The sequence below is a fragment of the Palaemon carinicauda genome, chromosome 27, assembly GCF_036898095.1.
Source record: "Palaemon carinicauda isolate YSFRI2023 chromosome 27, ASM3689809v2, whole genome shotgun sequence".
In the NCBI taxonomy this organism is placed as follows: Eukaryota; Metazoa; Arthropoda; class Malacostraca; order Decapoda; family Palaemonidae; genus Palaemon; species Palaemon carinicauda.
Window position 1 is genome coordinate 42,051,315 of NC_090751.1, and position 25,594 is coordinate 42,076,908.

Below are 25,594 nucleotides of genomic sequence, written 5' to 3' on the forward strand. Positions count from 1 at the left end.
ATATATATATATGTGTGTGTGTGTGTGTGTGTGTGTGTGTGTGTGTGTGTGTGTTTAAATTAGGTAATTTTATTACAATGAGCTTTAATAAAGGAAATTTTTTTTCCCAGAACAACTTCTCAGAAAATTATATACAATATCTCTAAGCTGAAAACCTAGTTCCATCCTAAGTACTGCTTTTGTACTCTCTCTCTCTCTCTCTCTCTCTCTCTCTCTCTCTCTCTCTCTCTCTCTCTCTCTCTCTCTCTCTCTCTCATTTCAGAAGATTTTTTTAAGGATTTATCATTGTGCAATTTAATTATTTTCATATATCGTAACCTCTAATGGTGTGGCCATGTAATTCTCATTCGTCACAGAGTATTGCTATGTAGTATTTTCTTTTATTTACTGCGATCAGATTATTTTAGCCTGAGGAGGCACGGAAACACAAAATTACAGAAATTTGCTTCGCCCACCATGTGAGAGAGAGAGAGAGAGAGAGAGAGAGAGAGAGAGAGAGAGAGAGAGAGAGAGAGAGAGAGAGAGACTGTAAGACAAAAAGGAAAAAATTGAGATGAATGAGGTTTGCGCTGTGAGAAAATGCAATTTATTTTCCAGCAATATTACCTCCCGCAAATTTGCTTATGGAACACTTCTCCGCCTTTGAAATTTCTTCAACTGAATTTACTGAATTCTCTTGCGAAGTCCATTTTTTTAGTCTATTAATTACTATTTCATTATACGTCAAATTCTCCTTTCTCCTTTTACCGACAATTTTGTCTTTAAGTTCAAGTGATGATGTCTAATTTTTCTTTTCTTCCTCCTTGAGCTGATAAATGATGGTAGTTATTTTTATTATGCCCACTTGCTTAATATTGCATTGCTTAGAATCATGATAAGGCTAGCAACAAAAGGAAACTGGTGCACATTTAGAAAGACCGAAAAAATCTCGAGTCATGTATATATATATATATATATATATATATATATATATACAGTAGGCCTATGTAGCCTGTGTATGTATGTCTATACTAGAGAGAGAGAGAGAGAGAGAGAGAGAGAGAGAGAGAGAGAGAGAGAGAGAGAGAGAGAGAGAGAGAGAGAGGGGAGAGGGGGGAAATATGTATAAGTGTGAGAATGGGAACGCATTTGATACATCTTGAAATGTATACGTAGAATATCAATTATGAAAGCAAGTTTTACACGAATGCCTAACATTTATCACAGTTTTTCTAGGCTAGTTACCAGCACTGTTATTAGTAAAAGAATTCTTCAAAACTGTCACTGATATAAGCAATCTTAACAAAGTCTTTTTCGCGAAACCTACTTATCACCGTTCCGAAATAAGAGGAATCAAGCTAACTGAGGTTATAATTAAAGCCTTATGCACCAGAGCTAAGCAGCTTAGCATAGTTTTTGCCTTAATCCGATATTTCAAAATACGTGCTTTTCAGAAATCTTAAATAACACCAACACAGCCTAAAACTTTGTGACTTTGACAGTAATCCTGTCTGTATTATACACAATAGAATATGGTCCACGTGTCTTTTATATCAAAGCAATAGTCTAATGTGATTATAAAATGGATTTATAAATGGATTAATGTTTTTCTTTACATGACAGCAATCCAAGATTCAGGTGATCAAAGGCATCTTAGTGAAGCTTAGGATATTTAGAACTAATAGTGGGTTACTTCTGAAAATGAATACTTTGCCTTGTAGTATGAGCGTGATCATGCACTTCATTATGAAGATTATATTAGAATGACTGTTATTTAAAAACAGTAGATTTTATGAAACGGCATACTAACCCTCATAACTAAAACTAAGATTTTGAAAGAAATTAATACCAAATTTATTCTGTCTAACGAAGAGGTCTCCAGTCAGATTAAAGAGCATGGCTCACGACCTTTGGCTTAGAATTTTGGAAATTCAGATTATTACATTTTTGGCTTGGAAAAAGTCTGTATTTCCTTTTTAAAATAATTGTTTTATGATAATAATTTATCTTATTGCTAAAATGCCCTTTTGTATATTCACACAAGCGCGCCCTGCCCTGTATGCAACCATTTCTGACTTGGTAATTATATATTTATTCTTTCTTTTCAAAAAAAAAAAAAAAAAAATCCAGGAAAAACTGTTTACTTTAGAATCCCATATACAGTAATTCCACCATTTTTAATGATATCCTTTGGAATAGATTATCAGTTTGTTATATTCGATATGGTAGGCCTATTCGTAAAAAAGAGACGATAACTAAATAAGACAAAAGTGTAAAATTTGCCGGAGAAAAACTACACAGACGAGAATATACCATACTAGCCACATCTTCCTTGTGTGGCATTTGGTTAGCTACATGTAGCGTAGATTAAGGAGTGTGAGGCGCTATTCTTTTGGATTTGAGGGGAGGTACTCGCGGCTTTGAGACGGCCTTGGCTCGCCACTGGTTAGTAAGTAACCCAAAGTCTATAGACCTTGAAGTAACCCTTAGTGTGATGATTATGTCCTTACGATCCTTATACACACTGAGTCTATTCTACGAGTCTCTAAGAAATACTCAAAACTTGAAATTTTCTAGAAAAAAAAAACTGCATCTACAATAGGCTATTTTGTATTATTATTATTAACCACATTTTGACATTCAAACATGAAAAATAGGTAAAACAGTAATTTTAAAGTGACTTCTATACATTAATAAAGTAATACATAGAAAATAGAATGTCATAAGATTTCCCTTTTCCAAATTTCTGCATATGAAATTATCTTTCAAATGAGTTTTAAATGAAAGAAATTCGTCATGAAATAAAAAAGTAAATAAGATACAGTTTGAAGTAACCCAGAAATAACATTGTTTTAATGGGGTCGAGTGGGGCTCCCTGGTAATTATTATTATTATTATTATTATTATTATTATTATTATTATTATTATTATTATTATTATTATTATTATTATTATTATTAATTATGCTAAGCTACAACCCTAGTTGGAAAAGCAACATGCTATAAGCCCATGGGCTGCAACAAGAAAAATAGCCCAGTGAGTATAGAAAATAAGGGAATAAATAAACGATATATGAAGTAATGAGCAGTTAAAGTAAAATATTTTAAAAACATTTACAACATTAAAACAGATTCTTCATATATATATTTATAAGAGACTTATGTCAGCCTGTTCAAGATAAAAACATTTGCTGCAAGTTTGAACTTTTGAGGTTCTACTGATTCAACTACCCGATTGGGAAGATCATTTCACAACTTGGTCACAGATGGAATAAAACTTCTAGAGTACTGTGTAGTATTGAGCCTCGTGATGGAGAAGGCCTACTATTAGAATTAACTGCATACATAGTATTACGAACTGGACGGAACTGTAAAAAAAAAAAAAATCTTATGCAACATGCGTAATGAACTAATTGAACGACGGTGCCAGAGATTAATTTCTAGATCAGGAATGAGAAATTTAAAAGACCATAAGTTCTTGTCCACTAAATTAAGATGAAAATCAGCAGCTGAATACCAGGCAGAAGAGCAATACTCGAAACAAGGTAGAATAAATGAAATGAAACACATCTTCAGAATAGATTGATCACCGAAAATCTTTAAAGAGTTTCTCATTAAGCCATTTTTTTTTTTGCACAATTGAAGAAGACACAGACCTAATGTGTTTCTGAAAAGCGTAACTTGTTGTCGAGAATTACACCTAAAATTTCAAGTCATACAAATTAAAGAAACATTATCAATGCTGAGATCCGGATGTTGAGGAGCCACTGTCCTCGACCTACTTACAATCATACTTTGGATTTTGTTAGGATTCAACTTCATACCCCATAATTTGCACTATACACTAATTTTAGCTACATTTACATTCAGGAGATGGAATTGATGCAAAGAGAGTAGCATCATCTGCATGTGCAACAAACTTGTTTTCTAGGCCAAACCACATGTCATGTGTATATAGTATGAAAAGTAATGGGCCAAGAACACTTCCCTGAGGAACACCTTTTATCACATTTCTATACTCACTATGGTGTCCATCAACAACAACTCTTTGCGGTCTATTACTTAAAAAATAATTAATGATGCTAAGAAAAGACCCACCCACTCCAACTGTTTGAGTTTGAAAACAATGGTCTTATGATTAACACGGGCTAAAGGCAGCACTAAAATCAAGGCCAATCATACGAACTTCCTGACCACAATCAATGGATTTCTGTACAGCATTGGAGATTTTAAGAAGGGCATTAGCCTACATGCTCCAAGGCCTTTACGAAAACCAAATTGCAAAATTGAGAACAGATGATTAGCTTCAGCAAACCTATTAAGACGTTCAAAATCTTTATATAATATTGGAGTTATGGAAATTGGGTAGGAATCAGTTGGACTTGACCTACCACAAATATATTTGCATATTGGAGTAACATTAGCAATTCTCCAACAACTGCTGAAAGCTCCTCTTCATCTTCTTGCTTACTTACGCAAAATAACAGATAACTTTTGAGCTAAGAAATATGCAGTCTTTATAAAAACAAAGGAAAAATGCCATTTAGGTCTACAACTCCACAACTATCAAGGTCCATGAAGAGTTTTAATTTCACTAGATCGGAAATCCAAACTAGATAGTTTAGCCTTAAAACTGTCAAACACTGCCGCTAACATAAATCGATTACTGATAATTCTGAAGTTATTACTCCTCACTTTTAGAAAAAAGTAAGGGTAAAAGGAAAATTATAAAACCGATCTGAATTACTTAATCATATTCACTATTATGTTTTTGACTTGAGAATTATCAGAAGGCGATCTGGTTCATTTGATGAAATTACCTTTAAAAAATTCACATGATAGATCAATTTTTTTTCTTAATGTAATTTTATCAAATGAACCAGCTAACCTACTGATAATTCTCAATTTAATAAAAACGTTTTCATTCAAAAACACATTATAAGAATAATTGGTATTTGCAGTATTATTATTTTCAATAGACGGTTGTTAAAGTATATCTATGTATGTATCTGTATGTGATGCGTGTATGTACGAGGACATATGAATGTGTGCATTCTGAATCTATAGGGTTGCTCATACATTTCTTTGCTTGTAATGCCAGGATGCCAGAGAACTTCAAATTAATCAGTCAATCTTTGCTTGTATTTAAAATAAAAAAAAAAAAAAAAAACTAAGAAAAGTAGTTCCTTGTACTTCCTCCCTCTTATCGTAAAATCGTCGCATTTAAGTTTGCAATTAATATAGTATCTTTTTGCTGTATCTTTATAATCATGGTATTCAAAAGAAGGTCAAAAAATAATTGTGGTATATTAAGAAAAAACTGTTCCAACATTCCAATATTACTACGAATTGTATTGTTCCGCACTGGGGTGTGTCAATGTCATCATTTTCGTTACCTTATCCGTCCGTGAGGCCGTAACTAATTGCCGTTTATCCAACATTTACTCTAATTGAACATCCCTCATTTACTTAAAGGTTGGTAGTGTTAATTTAGACACCAGGTCAGGTACATTAAAGTATCATGTAAGTAATTTTCAAATTGAAAAATGAAGGTAAATATGTTTCTTCCATTTCTAGCCAGTATGTGAATCGTGTATTTTTCCTACTCGTTACATTTTTTTGTGTTTTATGCATTTCTGACCATGATTATTGGGGCAAACCACCCGTTCATGAGTTTTTGGACACCCTTAAATTAATAAAATTATGTGAGACCCCAGTGGGAAACCGGGTTTGTCTGGTTGGGGAAATATAAAAAGTGATTTGCAGTAATAATTTTCAGAAATGCCCCCCCCCCCAAAAAAAAAAAAAAAGTCCAAGATAACCTGTTGGAAAAATACATGGTTCGTGTAAATGGCTGAAAAACAGCCAAATATGATTATATAACACTTGAGATTTGTGAAAGGGTACAGAACCTAACAAACCCACCCAACCTAACCTAACAGTTCCCAGGTCACAACCCCTAGCCTGTGGACAAACCCCGGACCCTCTTCCCAGGTCACAACCCCTTAGCCGGGCTATGCGCCCCCCCCCCTGGACCCTCTTCCCAGGTCACATACTTAAAAGTAAATCACAAATTCTTACATTGATAAAATGCAGTTAATTCCTTCCATTATGAAAAGGTAAATAACATATAATTCCAGTAAAGTTTTACTGATTCTGATTTCGACCAGAAAATGTTTTCCTGTAGTAAATAACGTGATTTGACCAAACTTTACCTTAATTTCAACCGCAAATAAACGGAATAACCAATTTGACTAACTTTAAGTAACCCAACTGATTGGTGTTATTACGGATGAAATGAAGGTAGAAACCAGTTATATCACGTTATTTTCTACAGGAAAACATGTATTTTCTGTTAAAATGTTTGAATATAACGTCTTGTTATATATTGTTAAAATGGTTAAACATAATGACGTTCAAATTCCGTGTCACTTCACTCACATATGTACTGCGAACGTAAACATTACCAACGTTGTCAACGTTACACAGCGTTATAAACGTTACGATGTCATTGCTAACGTTAGCAATAGTACGGTAGGTTAATGTCTAGGAGAGGGCCGCATGAAGATATCAGTGATATTCAATTTATTTTTACTAGAATGTGTAGGAATGTATGTAAATAATGGTATACCAGTGAGTTAATTTAGTGAAAATCAATAATAGTCGAAATATCGACGATCAAACTCGCGCTACTCTTGTCTTCCTCCCAGATTTTTCTAAGTCTGTTGTTATTGTTGACTGTCTTGTTTTTGCTCAAATGAGCCCTGTAACCACTATAATCCGCAGACAAACTAGTCCACTATGAAGTCTTACACGTTTGGCCAATCACAGCGCCTATCCACTATGACGTCATACATGTTTGGCCAATCACAGCGCGACAATACATTATCTTGCCCACGCATTTCATTTCGTTCTTAGACATGGAGACCATAGCAAGCACGTCATCTCATGTTGCACAAGAAGTTGAAATTCCATCTTCTTGTCCTGACTGTTTCCTAACTAACAATGAATTTGTTTAAACTTATTCGGGTATTATTGAAAAACTAGTGGATTTGTGGCAGAGACAATTTAATTTTACAAAATAAAAATTGACCTGCATGTCAAGGAACCTTCGCAACGGCTTCACGTTTTCCTCAAAGCAGCAGCACATCTTTATGAACCAACAGTTTAAGGTAAGCTTCATTAATTTATGGAGTATATTATAATGGTGATAGTATAACGATGTATACAGCAGTACCATCACTTTGGATTTGGTTTGATGGATGTGTTAGGTAGTGTCCTTAAGAGGGGGGGGGGCAGAGCCCCCCCCCCCCCCGTAGGGGTACAGGGCCCCTAGGTTAGGTTAGGTGGGTGTATTAGGTTTGGTGGTGCCCTGAAAATCACTGTGGCCTTAAGGGGGGTTGCAGGGGGGGCGGAGCCCCCCCCCCAGTAGGCCTAGGTAGGGGTACAGGCCCCCCAGGGTAGGTTAGTTGGTTGTATTAGGTTCGGTAGTGCCCTGAAAATTCACTTTTCTCCTCCTCCCCCTACCCAAAAACCCCGCTTCCCACTGGGGTCCCCCATAATTGTAGTAGTAGGTGTATGCTTACATTTTGTGTGTAAGAGTTGAGTCTAGTTTCTTTTTTATTCATTTCCTCATGTTTCTATGCACTGTGCAACAATTATCTGGTTGTATTTTGCCGTTTTTTGTCGATAATACTTGAAAAACGGGTGCGGCCTTCTCCTAGACATTTACCGTACGGTAATATTAGCATGTGTATTTTAAAGAATTTTTCCTTATACCCTTTACACAACATTTAGAGGTACAAAAAGGGTACATAACCTAACAAACCCACCTAACCTAACCTAGTTCATAACAGCAACACTATATATAACGGTTCTTGTTCCGCCACTGGCTCTTACATTCGCAGGAAAATAAACATCAAGCTCGTATGTACTGGTAAGCGGTAATGTTGAGCTGTGCACGTTAACATTACCAATGTTACCCTAACATGCAATGTTGCGATAACATTAGCAACTCTAAATATAATGGTTCTAGTTCTGCCATCGGCTCGCTTACGATCGCAGGAAAATAAAACATCAAGCTCGTATGTACTGGCAAGCGGTAATGTTGAGCTGCGCACGCTAACATTAGCAATGTTACTCTAACATGCAATGTTACGATAACATTAGCAACTCTAAATATAATGGTTCTAGTTCTGCCATCGGCTTGTTTACGATTGCAGGAAAATAAAACATTAAGCTCGTATGCACTGGCAAGCAGTAATGCTGAGCTGCGCACGTTAACAAAATAGTAAATTTTAAATATAAAACTTGCCCGCTGGTCATATAAGAGCTGAAGTCTCCTGACGCCGTGGCAGAAATTCAAAATCTCGCACTACTGTATTGTAGATATGGCAGGTGTACAACAGCGCCCTAGCGGTACCTCAGGTGGAACTACACCCAGCCACTCAGTTCTTCTTCTGCCGCCATAGCTGGCTGTCATATTGAAGTTCGCTCTCGCTGTCTTACACTGTTGGGAAGTTGTTTGGTGATGTACAACGTTTTCTTTGAGTTTGAACTATCGTTAATTATTTTGGTAAAAAATAAGGCCACAGTGATTTTCAGGGCACTACTGAACCTAATAAACCGCCTGACCTAGGGCCCTGCACCCCTACCTAGGCTACGACCCCCCCCCCCATCCATACGGCCACTACCTAACGCATCCATCAAACCTAATCCAAAGTGATGGTACTGCTGTATACATCGTTATACTATCACCATTATAATATACTCTATAAATTAATGAAGCTTACCCTAAACTGTTGGTTCATAAAGATGTGCTGGTGCTTTGAGGAAATCGTGAAGCCGTTGCAAAGGTTCCTTGACATGCAGGACAATTTTTATTTTCTAAAATTAAATTGTCTCTGCCACAAATCCACTAGTTTTTCAATATTCCCCGAATAAGTAACAACAAATTCATTGTAAGTTAGGAAACAGTCAGGACAAGAAGATGGAATTTCAACTTCTTGTGCAACATGAGATATGACGTGCTTGCTATGGCCTCCATGATTAAGAACAAAATGAAATGCCTGGGTAAGATAATGTATTGTCGCGCTGTGATTGGCCAAACATGTATGACGTCATAGTGGATAGGCGCTGTGATTGGCCAAACGTGTAAGACTTCATAGTGGACTAATTTGTCTGCGGATTATAGTGGTTACAGGGCTCATTTGAGCAAAAACAAGACACTGTCAACAATAACAACAGACTTAGAAAAAATCTGGGAGGAAGACACGAGTAGTGTGAGTTAGATCGTCGATATATAAAGAACTAGGCATTTGCGACAGTTAGATGATATTATACAGAATTACTACAAAAGACTTGCTTTACTCGGGAAAAATATTAATATAATAGATTTCCCATAATGGTTGAAACTGTAATAATACCATCATTTTCTCTTTCATTTAATCTTGAAATCCTTTTGTTGGTGGTTATATTTATTAATATTTCCTTTGTTTTTTTGGTTGTCGGTCTTTCTCTTAACCATTCAAAATGGCCGACCCCTCCCCTACTATTCGTAAGTGTGTTAGTGAAGGTTGTCGTGCTCGACTCCCTAAAGGGTCTGTTGATCCTCACGATATTTGTGTTAAATGTAGGGGGAAACCTTGTTCTTTTGATAATAGATGTAATGAATGTTTTTCATTAACGGATGATGAATGGGTAACATACGAGTGTTATGTTAGAAGACTTGAGAGGGATAGAGTTAGGCGTAGTTCTTCACGATCTGTTGAGGTAGCCTTACCTAATGTTAATATTCCTAATCCTATTCCTACCACCGTAGTGGTAGATCAGGAACCATCTATGAAAGACATGTTTACCGCGATTCTGGCTCTCCGTGAAAAAGTGGAGACATTATCGTCTGATAGAAATAAAAAATTTTCTGAATTAAATGTGCTGAAAAATCGTGAAACTGTCAGAACTGTGGAAAGTGTTTCTAATGTGTTCAGTGTTGTGGAGGGCGCGTCTGCACGATCTTGTCGTTCACCTAGCCTTAGACCTCTTTCGAGCTCTCGAACCCATGGGAGAAGTAACGTCGATCGGCTAAAGGGAACGAGAAGCGTCGTCAATCGTGCAGACGTTCCCTCGAACGTTCCTGTTGCCGTATCAGAGGTCATTCACCCTCATCGTAGGAAAGGTGAGGTTGGTACGTTATCCCCGTTCTCAGATGAAGGTTCGGGTAGCGAGATGTGGCGGCGAGCGTCAAGACTGCTTAAGAGATCGCATGCGGTTGCTCGGCGTCCGGAATCACCTGCACGTCCAGGCTGTAGTACGTGGGATTCCCCTGAGCGTTTTCGTTCTCCCGTCACTTGTACTCCTGCGAAGCGTCCAGATCACGGTATTCGAGTTGAGCCTATACTTTCCGACTCTGAATTTGTTTCGATGGCTGATGTTACGATTCATGCGCCACCTCTCCCCTTAGACTGGCTTTCGACACCCGAAAAGCGTGGTGATGTTTCTGTTTTACCGTCAAGGAAGGAGTCAAATGTTTTGCCTGAAGATCCTAATTGGTCTATTCTTTTATCTGTGAAGAAACAACTCTCATCGTTCATGGATTCTTATCAACCGGGTGTTGGCAGTACGATTGAGCGTCGGACATCAGACCAGTTGTCGCACAGGCGACCGGTGGTCTCTTGTGCTGACGAGTTATCGCACAGGCGGTCTCCCATTCGTAGTGCTCGATGCCGGGTTGATATAGAGGAGTCACGCCAGAGAGTTCTTGCTAATCAAATTTCGCCTTCCGTTTGTGAGAAAGAACACCGACGTCAGCAATTGGACGCAGTGCGTCGCCGCGAAGATTCTCTGCAGCCAACTTTGGACGCAGTGAAGCAGAAGCGTCAACAACATTTGGACGCTAGACGTCCACGAGACGACCATCAACAGTCATCGTTTGACGGTAGAGATCGTTCGCGTCAACCGCTAGCAGACGCTACGCATCCACGTGTCGACTCTCGGCAGTTGTCGTCCGATTCCAAACGTCGGTCGCTTCAACAGTTAGCAGTTTCCGAGCGTTCTCGGGACGACACGCGACAGTTGGCTTTTGACGGCGAGCGTCGACCCATCCAGGTCTCTCATCAGTCTACTTCGACCTCCCCTCCTTCAGTTGGATGAAGTTATTGACTCTGACAGGCGGTCTCACTCAGACGTTATTCCTTAAGTTCAGGCTGCAGCAGTTGCTGCACTGCCAGAAGTTGAACTTTAAGAGAAGTCTGACGTGGACGAGCCTTTAGAGGAGGTTTCTGAGAATGAGGAAGAGAAATATTATCAACATGCTGTTGACCTTCAAAAATTCATGTTGATTCTTACAGAAGTTTTCCCTGATCATTTTACCCCTGTGGCCCCTCGTTCTCCTCCATCGGAGTTTATCTTAGGTAAAACAACCAAGGTTCCGCTGTATACTAAGATGGTCCTTTCATGGTCTTCTAAACGGGCCTTGAAGTTAATGGGTTCCTGGATGGATTCTAAGCGAACTCTTGGCAAATCTGCATTTGCCTTTCCTCCCGCAAAATTAGCCTCTAAATCTAGTGTGTGGTACGAGACTGGTGAAGTGCTGGGCTCGGGATTTCCCTCTGCCAGGGGGATTTCTTAAGTTTGGTAGATTCGTCTCGTCGTCTAGCCTTAAGGAAGACAAAGGTTTGGAGGTCAATGACGGAGTTCGATCATTAACTTAAGGGTCTGTTTGGGGCCTTCGAAGTACTCAATTACCTAGACTGGTCTTTGGTGGTTTAAAAAAACCACCTGACAAATACATTACTGTAAATTTACAGAAAGCTCCCCAGACCATGGGAAAAAACGCATGCACAATAAGTCCCCTTCAGTGTCTCGGATGTAAACAATGGATTTAGAGTGAAAAAACATACTTCACATTTTTAAACAAGACTTAATCGGTAGATATATATATAGCTTACGTCCCCGACGTCAAAGGCAGAAAATTCGAAACTCGCGCAAACCGCCAGTTGGATAGCCAGGTGTACCACCCCTGCACCCTAGCGAGGTACAGTACCTGGGAACCATTCCAGTGACCCTCATATATTCCCTGCCGTCGCTAGCGGCGACACGTGAATTCTACTCCGTCATTACTGATCGTTTTTTTGGTGAAGTACAAATCTTTGGTTATTGACTCCTTGTTTTTTATCTCATTTTGGATATTTCTTGATTTTGTTTGGATTAGATGAATTTTGACCTTTGCTTGTCTGAATTCTCTTAAATTTTCAAAATGGCCACCCCCCCTATAACTCTTAGGTTATGTGTGACTAGTGGGTGTAAGACCCGTATGGCTAAAGCCTCTCTTGACCCCCATTCTCTCTGTGTTGCATGTAGAGGTAAAGAGTGTGATTTAAGTGACGCTGTGACGAATGTGTTTGGCTGTCAGAGCATGAATGGATTGAGTTTGATAGAAACAGACGTAAACTCAAAAGGGATAGATTGAGGCGTAGTTCTTCTCTCTCATCTAGAGATATTTCCTCCTCCCATGTCATTAATCCTATTCCTTCACCTGTAGTGGTAGATCCCGATCCGACTACAGTGAACCCTCGTTTATTGCGGTAGATAGGTTCCAAACCCGGCCGCGATAGCTGAAAATCCGCGAAGTAGGGACACCATATTTATGTATTTATTTAACATGTATATTCAGACTTTTAAAACCTTCCCTTTACTTAGTACTGTTAACAAATTACCCTATAATGTACAGAACACTTAATGTATGTACTACAGTACCCTAAACTAAAACAGACACAAATATTAAAGGCGATTTTATATCATGCGTTTCCTAAACACGCCAAAAAGCACTAAAAAATGACAACCAATGTTTTGTTTATGTTTATCTCTGATCATAATGAAGAAACAGACGCATTTACACGTGTGTAGGTTAGTTTTTGCATCGACAGCAATCTTACCACAAGTATTGATTATATGTTGATTTTGTTATTACCAATGTTTTACTTAATTTTTCTTAGGACTTCTAAATAAATGAAATGAATGCCATTTACAGTATATAATGTTTTTCTTTATGACACCGCCTGAAACGGAAACCTTCCATTCGTTTACTGTACGCTCCATCTTCGATTATAATAAAGAAACGAAGGCATTAAATGCGCATGATGAAAGTGATAAATGATGATATTAAAAGCTTTTAGTAAATATGTTATTACAAATATTATTTACCGTATCTATATAAAATCCTACATACGTAGCAAAGCAGGAAAACGTTTTTTTTTTTTTTTTTTTTTTTTTTTTTTTTTTTTTTTTTTTTTTTTTTTTTTTTTTTTTCGTTTAATCAACAATAACAAACTGCCGCTAATGACCGAATGCTAATTTACGATAATTTTAAACTGTTACTAAAGACGATTCTCCATTCCACGTCCAAAATACTTTTCCTAACTTCAGTTATAAGTCAACTTGTATCCCCCTCAATTATGAAACCATCTAAAAAAGAGAAGCAGCAAGTACTAGGCCGATTTTTAAAGTTGTCGAACAATTAAGTTACCGCTATATCATTTGATGTGACAGTGCGAGATAGGAGAAAGTAAGGAAAATTGAATCATGATTGATTTTCAATATAAATGAAACTTTGTGAAGCAACAAAGATTTCATTTGTTAGTGAGATAGAGGTAAGGAATGAGAGGTAGTGAAAAGTTGCACACACACACACACACAGGGAGAGGGAGAGGGCCCCCCCCCCTCGACCTCCTCGCTCGCGAGCGTGAGGTGTTAGTGTGTTGTCTTCGTACGCGCATATTCTTGAGATCGGCAGGTAGACGTCAGCTGATCTGATCACAGCCAAAAGTAAAACAAAAATAAGTCAACAATACTCAATTTTTAAAACACACCCGCAATTTAAAAACAAAAGTACACACTTTCTTAATGTGCAATTAACTATTTAAAGAGTAGCAATTTTCTAGAATAAAATTGTTTCCCCCAAAAATAGTGGTTTGCTGATGAAATTGGATGCCGTATTTAAGCTACGATTTAAATGGATGTGTACACGGTATATATGCTTTACGTACGCTATTTTACGCTTGTTTTGTTGTAGGATATGTACGCTTATTCGAGATGTGATTTTTGTAACAAAGAATATTATTGGATGCAGTACGTATACATACAAAAGATTCATGGAAAAGATGCACATCCATTACATTTGTAGTAGTAGCCATCAGCAGCCTTAAATCTGCAATATATTTCTTTTATGATATATACATGGGTAATGAAAAAAGTCCGCGAAGTCGTGAAACCGCGATGGTCGAACCGCAAAGTAGCGAGGGCTCACTGTATTGCAATTGCTAATGAACCTTCACTAAAAGATATGTTAGTGGCGATTCAAGCTCTCAGCGCTAAAGTTGAATCTTTGGCTGCGGACAGGACACAGTTGGTGTCCGATGTGCGTCTATTAAAAGATGAAGGTGAAGGTGCAAGTGCAGTTAAGTGAAGTGCAGTGGAGGGTGCGCCTGCTCGTGCCTGTCGTCCTCCTAGTCCTAGACCTCTTCCAGGCTCCGCAACCCCTGGGAGAAGGAATGCCGAAAGGCGAAAGGAGACAAGAGGCTTTATCAAACGAGCAGACGTCCCCTCGAACGTACCTGTGGGCGCCTCCCAGGACGTTCGCCCTCACCATTGAAAAGGTAAGGTTGTGTTTTTCATTGTCTTCGGATGACCCCTTGCCTAAAAGAGGTTGGAAGCTCGCTTCCAGACCTCTCAAGAGGTCCTATGATTAGGCCTATCAACGTCCTGCAAGTTCAAAACATGGATGCAGTCACTGGGATACTCCAGAGCCTTTTGAAAGCCCCCCCCGATCAAACGTCCTTTTAGAACGCTGGACATTTCCAAGGATCCTTCTGTGCACTCAGGACCAGGCTTTACCTCATTCCAAGCTCCCAAGCAGCCTTCAGACTGGGTTTCACCTTCTAGGCGCTCTGTTCCATTTAGCGATGAGAAGAACATTTATGATTTCATCACCGTTTTCACAACGTTCAGATCCTAACTTTGTAATTCTTCAAGACATGCAAAGCAGGCTCTCGTCCTTTATGCAATCATACCAGCGCAGCGAAAAATCTCATATCTGCAGTCATGATCGGAGCAGCGAGCCAGGACATGTTTCCGAGCACCCTCGTAATCGGGGATCTAAGCTTCCTGCTAGCCACTACGAACGGCCTTTAGGAAGTGATCGTGATCGTTCTCCTAAGTCCGCAGTCCACAGTTCTTTTATTGAACGCGAACGAGACAGTGTGCCCGTGCGTTCTTCTAAGAAGGACGTCGGACGTCCTGTTAAACAGGTTATTGAACGTCCTTGCGAACGGGTTACCGATTGTCCTGTTATACAGGCTTATGTTCGTTCTTTGGATAAGTCTTTCGAACGTCCTTCGACTCAGGCTCCTGGACTTCCTACAGAACAGGCTGCCGATCCTCCTTCGGAACAGGATGCCGAACGTCCTTGCAAACAGGCTACCGAACGTCCTTTCAAACAGGCTGCCAAACGTCCTATCATTCAGGAAGTTTCTCTCTCCGCCAATTATTTTAGTGAGCGTCCTTCAGGTCGTGTTTCCGGGAGGAATACAGTTGAACGAGTCGCTGAACAACAAGCGGTTCGTAGTACCAAACGCTTGTCAGCAGTTGACGGCAAGCATGTTTCTGAATATGATCCTGATGTCCTATCCCTTGTCATATTTCGGATGTTAGTTTGGATTACGATGAGGAGGCTTATTCTTTTCAAAACATCGATGCGGTTCATGTACAGGGACTTCTAGTCTCCGATCGAGCTGATCGCGAGCGTTCGGATGAGCCGCACGCGACTCTGCCGCCTGTTACTGTTTGCAATGAGCCTATTTCTATTGCGGTTGGCACTCAGGATTTTTCTAAAATTGAAACCGCTCTTAACCCTACTGCTCCCGGAGGAACGTTACAAGAGAAGGAAGTAGAAGCCAAGCTTTCTCCTTAGTTTGATGACGTTTCAGAAGACAAGGACTCTGTTTCTTTCCGTCATTCTGCCGATCTATGAAAGTTTTTACGGAAGAGTTTTCAGACTTTTTTGTGCCTATAGCTCCGCGCTCGCCCCCGTCTGAGTTTACTCTCGGCAAAGCTTCCAAGAAAGCCCGCTTTACGAAGGTGGTACTGTCGCGTTCGTCCAAGAGAGCTCCTAAATTAATGGGTGACTGCTTACAGTCTAAGAAGGCCTTAGGAAAGACTTTTTTCCTTCCCTCCAGCTAGACTGGCTTCTAGGTCGAGCATCTGGTATGAGACGGGAGAAGTTCTCGGCTTGGGGATTTCTGCCTCTGCCCAGGGAGATTTCTCAAGCCTCGTAGACGTTCCTCGTCGGTCGGCCATGAGAAAGACCAAGTTTTTTTGGTCTACTTCAGAAATAGACCACCTTCTCAAGGGAATTTTTCGAGCCTTAGAGGTTTTTAACTTTTTAGACTGGACACTTGGGGCCTTGGGTAAAAAAAGTTGAGACTTTTAAAGAGGGTCCATTTGATGTCATGCATGGACAAAGCCTTGAGGGATGGCTCTAATGAACTTTCAGCTCTTTTTTTCCGCAGGCATCCTCAAGAAGAGAGATCAACTATGCTCTTTTCTTTCGCCGGGGGCGACTCCCTTCCAGAAGTCCGAACTTTTATATGCGCCTCTTTCTCCATTGCTGTTCCCACAAGAACTTATCAATGAGATTTCTTCAGCTTTAGCTCAGAAGGCTACTCAGGATCTTGTCCCCAAGACTGCTAGAAAGGCTCTGCCTCCCTCTTTTACCAGCCGCAAGCCTAAGGAAGATATTTTTCCCAAGTTTTCCCAGCTCTTTCGAGGAAGATCTTCCAGCAAGGGTAGCTCCAGACCTGATGCTAGAAAGGAGTAAGAGAAGAGGTTTCAGAGCAGGACGAAGCAGAGTCTGACTGCTTTCGCCTTCAGGCAGTGGGTGCCAGACTACTCAAATTCTGGCAAGCGTGGGGGAAGAGAGGAGCTGACCAATGGTCTATTCAGATCTTGAGGGAGGGTTACAAGATCCCCTTTCTAGGGAGCCCTCCCCTGGTCCTAGTTCCCGTGGAACTCTCTCCCAGATACAGAGAGGAGGCAAAGAGACAAGCTCTTTCGATCCAAGTGTGTCTTATGTTAGAAAAGGGGGCCATAGAGAAGGTTCAGGATATCCATTCACCTGGTTTCGACAACCGACTATTCCTGGTACCCAAGAACTCGGGGGGGATGATGTCTAGTTCTGGACGTGAGTGCGCTGAACAAGTTCATCATCAAAACGAAGTTCACCATGGAAACTTCGAAGTCAGTGCTAGCAGCAGTAAGGAGGGACAACTGGATGGTCTCATTAGACCTTCGGGATGCCTACTTCCACATCCCCATCCATTCGAGCTTCAGACCCTACCTAAGGTTCGTTTTCATGGGAGACGTCTTCCAATTCAGAGCCCTATGCTTCGGCCTTTGCACAGCACCTCAGATCTTTACGAAGCTCATGCTAAATGTAGCAAAGATCCTACATTCAAGGGGCATAAGAGCCTCCCTGTATCTTGACGTCTGGCTTCTCAAAGCGCACTCTTACGATCACTGCCTGAAGGATCTTCAGACAACCTTGGACCTTGCGGAAGAACTGGGTCTCCTCGTAAACAAGGAAAAGTCTCTCTTGGTTCCATCTCAAGAGATTTTATATTTGCGGATGACGATTCGGAGTCAGATTTTTCGGGCTTTTCAGTCTCCCTTAAGGATAGAGCAAGCCAAGTTGAAACTAAGATCGTTTCAAAGCAAGAGAGTTTGCTCAGCAAGGAAATGGATGAGTCTGATAGGAACCCTCTCCTCCTTGGAGCAATTCGTCCCACTGGGAAGACTGAATCTTCGTCCTCTCCAGTTCCATCTCAACAGCCATTGGGACAAGGAGAGGGACTTAGAAACGATGTCCATTCCTATCACGAACCCCATCAAAGACTGCCTTCGGTGGTGGGAGGAAACAGACAAGTTCCAGGAAGGTCTCGACTTGTCAATAAAAAGCCCAGACCTTGTGTTATGCTCCGACACCTCGGCCACAGGATGGGGAGCAACACTAGACAAGTTAGAAGTCTCGGGTCTATGGGCAGAACCCCAAAATTCCTTACATATCAACCACTAGGAGTTGTTGGCAGTTCTTTTAGTCCTCAAAAGTTTCGAGGCTTTAGTCACCAACAAAGTAGTTCAGGTCAATGCGGACAACACGACAGCATTGGTGTACATCTCAAAGCAAGGGGGAACACACTCGATATCTCTGTACGAGACGTCAAAGAATCTCCTGGTGTGGGCAAGAGAGAGGAACGTTATACTTCTGACGAGATTCATTCAAGGGGAGAAAAACGTAATGGCAGACAGTCTCAGCAGACGGAATCAGATCCTTCCAACAGAGTGGACCCTCAACCTTCATGTGTGCAAGAGCCCGTGGCGTCTTTGGGGTCGCCCTTGCATAGACCTTTTCGCAACCTCGAAGACGAAGAGGTTAGAGGCGTATTGCTCCCCTGTTCCGGATCCAGGAGCAGTCCACATTGACGCTTTTCTGTTGGACTGGTCCAATCTAGATCTCTACACCTTCCCACCTTACAAGATCCTATACAGAGTAATACAGAAATTTGTGACATCGAAAGGAACCAGGATGACCCTAGTGGCTCCCTATTGGCCATCAAGAGAATGGTTCACAGAGGTACTGGAATGGGTGATACACCCCAAGAATTCTTCCTCTAAGAATGGATCTACTCAGACAACCCCACTTGGAAAGATTGCATCAAGATCTCCACGCTCTTCAGCTGACTGCCTTCAGACTATCGAAAGACTCGCTAGATCTAGAGGCTTTTCGAAGGAGGCAGCTCAAGCTATTGCGAAAGCAAGAAGGACTTCAACCATCAAGGTCTATCAATCTAAGTGGAAGGTTTTCAGAGAGTGGTGTAGAGTCAACTCTCTTTCCTCATCCAGTACCTTTGTAGCTCAAATTGCGGATTTCCTGCTATATCTTCGAAGAAAGTGCAAATTCTCCTCCTCCTAATATTAAAGGCTATAGGAGTATGTTAGCTACTGTGTTTAGGCATAGAAACCTTGACCTTTTTGGCTATAAGGATCTGCAAGAGCTTCTCAAGTCTTTCGAGACTTCAAAACGACGGAACCAAGATTCTCCAGCCTGGAATCTGGATATTGTTTTGAAGTATCTCATGAGCGACAGTTTTAAACCGCTGGGTTAGTCTTCCTTGAAAGACCTCACAATGAAGACTTTATTTTTGGTCAGTCTTGCGACAGCCAAAAGAGTGAGCGAGATTCATGCGTTGAGCAAAAACGTTGGATTTCGTAATGGTAAAGCTGTCTGTTCCTTGCAATTAGGCTTTCTTGCCAAAAACGAACGCCCTTCTCAGCCTTGGCTCAAAACATTCGAGATTCCAAATCTTACGGATCTGGTTGGAGATGAGGTAGAAAGTGTCTTATGCCCGGTTAGAGCTCTGAGATGCTACTTTGAGAGAACAAACGACTTACAAGGCAAGTCTGAATCTTTGTGGTGTTCAGTCAAAAAGCCCTCTTTACAGATGTCTAAAAATGCCTTGTCATATTTTGTCAGGCTTTTAATTAAGGAAGCTCATATTCATTGTAATAAATCAAACCTTGGACTTTTAAAGAAGTCTCATGAAGTCAGAGCAGTGGCAACGTCGGCAGCATTCAGGCAGAACAGATGTCTACAAAGCATAATGGACACGACCTTCTGGAGGAGCAAATCCGTGTTCGCGTCATATTATTTGAAAGGTGTTCAGACTTGTTATGAGGACTGTTTCACTCAGGGTCCATTCGTAGCAGCGAGTGCAATAGTGAGTGAAGGATCCACCGCTATGTTCCCATAATCCCAATAACCTTTTCTTCTCTTGGTACTTTTAATTGTTTTTTAGGGTTGTTTGTGGAGATTGTGTCAGTCTTCCACAATCATTGATTTTGTCAGGTGGTCATGTTTGTTCCTTGAGAGCACCCGGAATTGGTTATGGGAGGAGGTTCTGTCATGATGAGGTTTTGACACCGGTTTGACAGTCCCTTCGAGATCATCAGCCCCCTGGGAGGATCGCTGGATCCCATAAGGCTAGCAGACATAATGAGGCAGAGTATCATTGAAGTCAGCTTCCTTATCAGGTACGAACCCCTAAGTTTTGTTTTAATTAACTTTTAAGTAGAATTCCAGATATGCTAGCTGTCTCTAACCCTCCACCAAAGGTGTTAATCAGCTATATATATAACTACCGGGTAAGTCTTGTGTTTAAAAATGATATTTTCATTAATAAAATAAATTTTTTAACATACTTACCCAGTAGTTATATATAATTTTAGTCCCACCCTCCTCCCCTCTAAGAGACTAGAGGCATGGAATATATGAGGGTCACTGGAATGGTTCCCAGGTACCTCGCTAGGGTGCAGGGGTGATACAACTGGCGGTTGGCGCGAGTGTCGAATTTTCTGCCGTTGACATCGGGGACGTAAGCTTTATATATAACTACCGGGTAAGTATGTTCAAAAATTTATTTTGTTCATGAAAATATCATTTTAATAGACCGATACGTATGTTGTTATGCCCCAGCCCCTTTTAAACATAGAGAAAAATACCAAATTAGCCAGCACTCGTGTATTTCTAATAGTGAATTCTAGTTTTTCTAGAAATTAGAGTATCATATATCAACCCTGATTTACTGTACCATAATGTAAGGATTTATTTTTAATTTACTTTTCGTTGGTGACCTGGGAAGGGGGGTCCGGCTAGCAGTTGTGACCGGGGAAGGGGGGGGGGTCGGCTAGGCGTTGTGACCTGGGAACTACTAGGTTAGATTAGGTGGGTTTGTTAGGTTCTGTACCCTTTTACAAATCTCAAAAGTGTTAAATAATCACGTTTTGCCCTGTTTTAAACCACTCACATGAACCATATATTTTTCAAACTGGTTATTTAGTCTTGATTTTGCATTTCTGACCATTATCATTATTGTAAATCACTTGTTTTAAATATTAAACTTAGCCGGTGAATATATAATAGCTGACGTCTCGGACGGCTCGACAGATTCCAAAAACTCGCGAGCGATCGCCGTGAAGGTTGCGGGTGTGACCACCAGCGCCAACTATCGGCCAGATACCGCATATACTTGTCAAGTTCTCCAGTTCTTCTCTGTCGGTCTTGTCGACAAGTTGGTTCCGCTCGCTTATGACCTTGAGTTTTCGACCTATTTGGTGAAGTACTTTATTTTGGTTGTTTATTGGCTTTCGCTGTGACGGGAGTTTTTTCTTCAATTAAACTATTGAAACCCTTTTTTTGGCTGGTGTTTATTGTTGATGACTTTGGTTTTGACTTGGATTTTCTCTGATTGTTCAATATGGCTGACCCTTCTCCTATCCCAGAACCTAAATATCGCAAGTGTGCGAGGGATTGCAACAAACGTCTTCCCAAGGCCTCTATCGACCCACATACCGTTTGTTCTAATTGCCGGGGTAAATCCTGCCAATTAGGAGATCGGTGTGATGAGTGCGTGGTCTTGTCGGAATTCGACTGGCTTGAGTATGACAAATATACTCGTAAGCTGGAGAGAGATAGGGTGAGGAGAAGCTCCTCTAGATCTTTGGAATTTCCTTCCTCCCATGCCCCTGAACCTAATCCTTCCCCTGTAGCAGTTGTTCCTGAACCCCCTACTAGCACTCATGAACCGTCCATGCGGGATATGTTTCTAGCGATTCAAGCTTTAGGCGAAAAAGTTGAGTCCTTAGCATCGGACCGTAACCAACTCCTGTCTGATGTTAAGTTGTTGAAGTGTCAGAGTGGTAAAACAGAAAATCGTAGTGATAAAGTGATAAGTGCGCAAAGTGTATTTAGTGGTGACCGAGGGTTCGTCTGTTCGTGCTTGTCGCTCCCCTAGTCCGAGACCTATTTCAGGCTCCCCTGCACCAGGGAGAAGTAATGTCGTAGGACTTAAGGGGACGAGAGGCGTTAACCAACGTACAGACGTTACCTCTTTGGTATCGGACGTTTCTCGTCAAGATCGCCCTTACCATAAGACGGATGAGACTGTGTTCTCCTCGTCCTCCGAAGACTTATTGCACAAGAAACCTTGGCGCAAGGTTTTTAGACCCTTGAAGCGAAAGTCAGTCCCTTCAAGACAGGTCCAGCGTCCTGGCTGTAGCCATTGGGGCAGCTCTGACCTTTTGCAGTCGTCGGATGACTGTTCGCCTATTAAGCGCAAGCGTAACACGGGGTCCGAGGGTCGCGGTAGAGGCAATGTTTTGCCAACGCAGACGTTTCTGACGTCACGGCCCGTTCCGACTCCCGTTGATCCGAAGTGGGTTGTCCTGCGGGACATGCAGTCTAATCTTGCCTCACTTATGGAAGAGTATGACTTTGAGCAGGTTCGCGATGATCCTTTGCTTTCGAGTCGCCAGTGCGCTGAACGTGACTCTGGCCGTCAGCCGCCCAAACGAGTATTCACTCGTCCGTTTGACGTTAGTGCTGACGTTTCTAGTACTTTGAAACGCGATGTCAGTAGTCTTTCACGTCAGTCACGTGTCATGGATCCCCCTTGCTGCAGTCTCGTACTGACGTTCAGCTGCCCGCCGCAGCCCCGCACTGACGTTCGCCGACCGGCTCCGTTGCCTCGACGTGACGTTAAGCGTCAGTCACCGCAGTCGGAGGTTGTTTTGCCTGCTCAGACTCTGCAGTCAATGCAGTTCCGACGTGACGTCGAGCGTCAATCAACTTCAGCTGTTGTTGTTGGTCAGTCACAGAGATTTCAGTCCTTTCAGCAGCGGCGTGACGTCGCTTCCTCTTCTGCTACTGCTGCTCCTTTGCTTGTTGACATTGCCTGTCAAGCGTTGCCTCCTCGGCAGGTCTCTCCTTTTCATGAGACTCGGCAGTTGTCGGACGAAGTTCCGTCGGATGAGGAAGTCGCTGATCCCCTTCCAACTGATATTCCTTTGGGGACTTTGTCGGACGGAGAGGAGCCTAAAGCTGCTCAGCCCTCTCTGGATTTTAAAAAGATCATGCTGATTTTTAAGGAACTGTTTCCTGACCATTTTGTAACTGCTGCTCCTCGTTCGCCTCCGTCAGAGTTTACGCTAGGCCTAGCTACTTCGACGCCGTCGTTTACTAAGCTAGTGCTCTCTCGCTCTTCTAAGAGAGCTTTGCGTTTACTAGGCGATTGGTTGATCACCAGTAGGAGTTTGGGGAAGACAGCCTTTGCTTTCCCCCTTTTAAACTGGCTTCTAGAGCGAGCGTCTGGTATGACACGGGAGAAGTTCTCGGCTTGGGAGTTCCTGCCTCTGCCCAGGGAGACTTCTCAAGCCTCGTAGACTCTCCCCGTCGCCTGGCCATGAGACGCTCTAAAGTTTACTGGTCCTCTTCGGACCTTGATCATCTCCTCATAGGGGTTTACAGGGCCTTCGAAGTTTTTAACTTCTTGGATTGGTCGCTGGGAGCCTTGAACAGGAAGATCTCTTCAGCTGACCGTGATGTATCCGTGCTTATTATGTTCTGCATGGACAAAGCTATCCGTGATGGCTCTAATGAGCTCGCCGCTACCTTTACGCAGGAGTCCTTAAGAAGAGGGAGACTCTTTGCTCGTTCCTTTTGGCAGGAGTAACTCTCTGCCAAAGGTCAGAGCTTCTCTTTGCCCCGTTGTCATCTGCCTTGTTTCCTCAGCAGTTGATTAAGGATATTGCAGCTTCTCTGGTGCAGAAGGATACCCACGACCTGATGGCTACGTCGGCACGCAAGGCTGCTCCTTCATCATCTATGTCGTAAGACCCAAGCTCGATACTCCAGCAACTAGGTTTATCCCGCCCTTTCGTGGCAGAGCCCCCAGTAAGGGAGGCGCTCGTGCCGACAGTAAAAGAGGCAAGAGGAGAGGATCCAAGTCCTCCCGTGGCAGAGTCTGACTGCCCACGTCCTCAGACAGCGGTAGGGGCCAGACTGAACAACTTCAGGCAGGCCTGGGAGAAGAGGGGTGCAGACCGAGAGTCTGTGTTGTTGCTAAAGGAGGGGTACAAAATACCTTTTGTACGGAGACCTCCTCTGGTAAAAGTTCCTATAGACCTCTCTCCCAGGTATCGAGAGGAGTCAAGGAGACAGGCACTACAACTGCAGGTGTCTCAGTTGCTAGAGAAGGGAGCGGTGGTGAAAGTCTCGGACCTTCAATCACCGGGATTTTACAACCGTCTCTTCCTAGTCCCAAAGCATACAGGAGGTTGGAGGCCGGTGCTGGATGTCAGTGCGCTCAACGTTTTTGTTGTCAAAACAAAATTTACGATGGAGACCACGATTTCCGTCCTAGCAGCGGTCAGAGAGGGAGACTGGATGGTCTCTCTCGACCTGCAGGATGCGTACTTCCACATTCCTATACACCCAGATTCTCAACCGTATCTGAGGTTTGTATACAGGAATGTGGTGTACCAATTCCGAGCACTGTGCTTCGGCCTCAGCCCTGCTCCTCTTGTTTTTACGAGGCTCATGAGAAATGTGGCAAAATTTCTTCATTTATCGGGGATTCGAGCCTCCCTGTACCTGGACGACTGGCTGCTCAGAGCGTCGTCCCGTCATCGCTGTCTGCAGGACCTTCAATGGACGTTGGATCTTGCAAAGGAGTTGGGACTGTTGGTGAACTTAGAGAAGTCTCAGCTGACTCCCTCCCAAACGATTCTCTATTTGGGGATGGAGATTCGCAGTCTAGCTTTTCGGGCTTTTCCGTCTGCCACCAGGATAGATCAAGCCTTGCTCAAAGTCCGCCTCATGCTGAGAAAAGACCGTTGCTCAGTGAGAAGTTGGATGAGCCTCCTAGGGACGCTGTCATCCCTGGAACAATTTATCTCTAGGGAGACTTCACCTTCGCCCTCTCCAGTTCCATCTAGACTCCCATTGGGACAAGAACAAGACTTTGGAAGCTGTCTCAATCCCGATCTCCGAACCAGTAAAGACGTGCCTGAACTGGTGGGACAGCAACATAGGTCTTCGAGAGGGTCTGTCCCTGGCGGTCAAGAACCCAAACCACGTGTTATTTTCAGACGCGTCAGATTTGGGTTGTGGAGCGACTCTGGACGGTCTGGAATGTTCGGGTCTTTGGACGTCGGATCAGAGGAGCCTTCACATCAACTGCAAGGAGCTGTTGGCTGTTCACTTGGCCTTGGCGAGTTTCGAGAGACTTCTCCGAAACAAAGTGGTAGAAGTGAATGCGGACAACACCACAGCCTTGGCGTACATCTCCAAGCAAGGAGGCACTCACTCCCACACACTGTTCGTCATCGCAAGGGACCTCCTCATCTGGTCAAAAGATCGAGGCATCTCACTGTTGACGAGGTTCGTCCAGGGAAAATTGAACGTCTTGGCAGACTCTCAGTCGGAGAGGTCAGGTGATCCCTACAGAATGGACCCTCCACAAGGACGTGTGCAAGAGTCTTTGGATGACTTGGGGTCAGCCCACCATAGACCTCTTTGTGACCTCATTGACCAAAAGGCTCCCGACCTATTGCTCTCCAGTCCCAGATCCAGAGGTGGCCCACATAGATGCCTTTCTGCTGGACTGGTCTCACATGGACGCTTACACATTCCCGCCGTTCAAGATCATCAACAGGGTTCTGCAGAAGTTCAC

General features: G+C 42.3%; 1 long non-coding RNA gene across 1 annotated transcript in view; it reads left to right on the forward strand.

Moving 5' to 3' along the window:
- The first annotated feature begins 5,346 nt into the window (after positions 1–5,346).
- LOC137620703 (uncharacterized) overlaps positions 5,347–25,594 on the forward strand; it is a 48,908-nt gene continuing 28,660 nt past the window's right edge. The window contains exon 1 of the long non-coding RNA XR_011040102.1: positions 5,347–5,453. This is a non-coding gene — a long non-coding RNA (uncharacterized lncRNA). The remainder of the gene's footprint in view (positions 5,454–25,594) is intronic.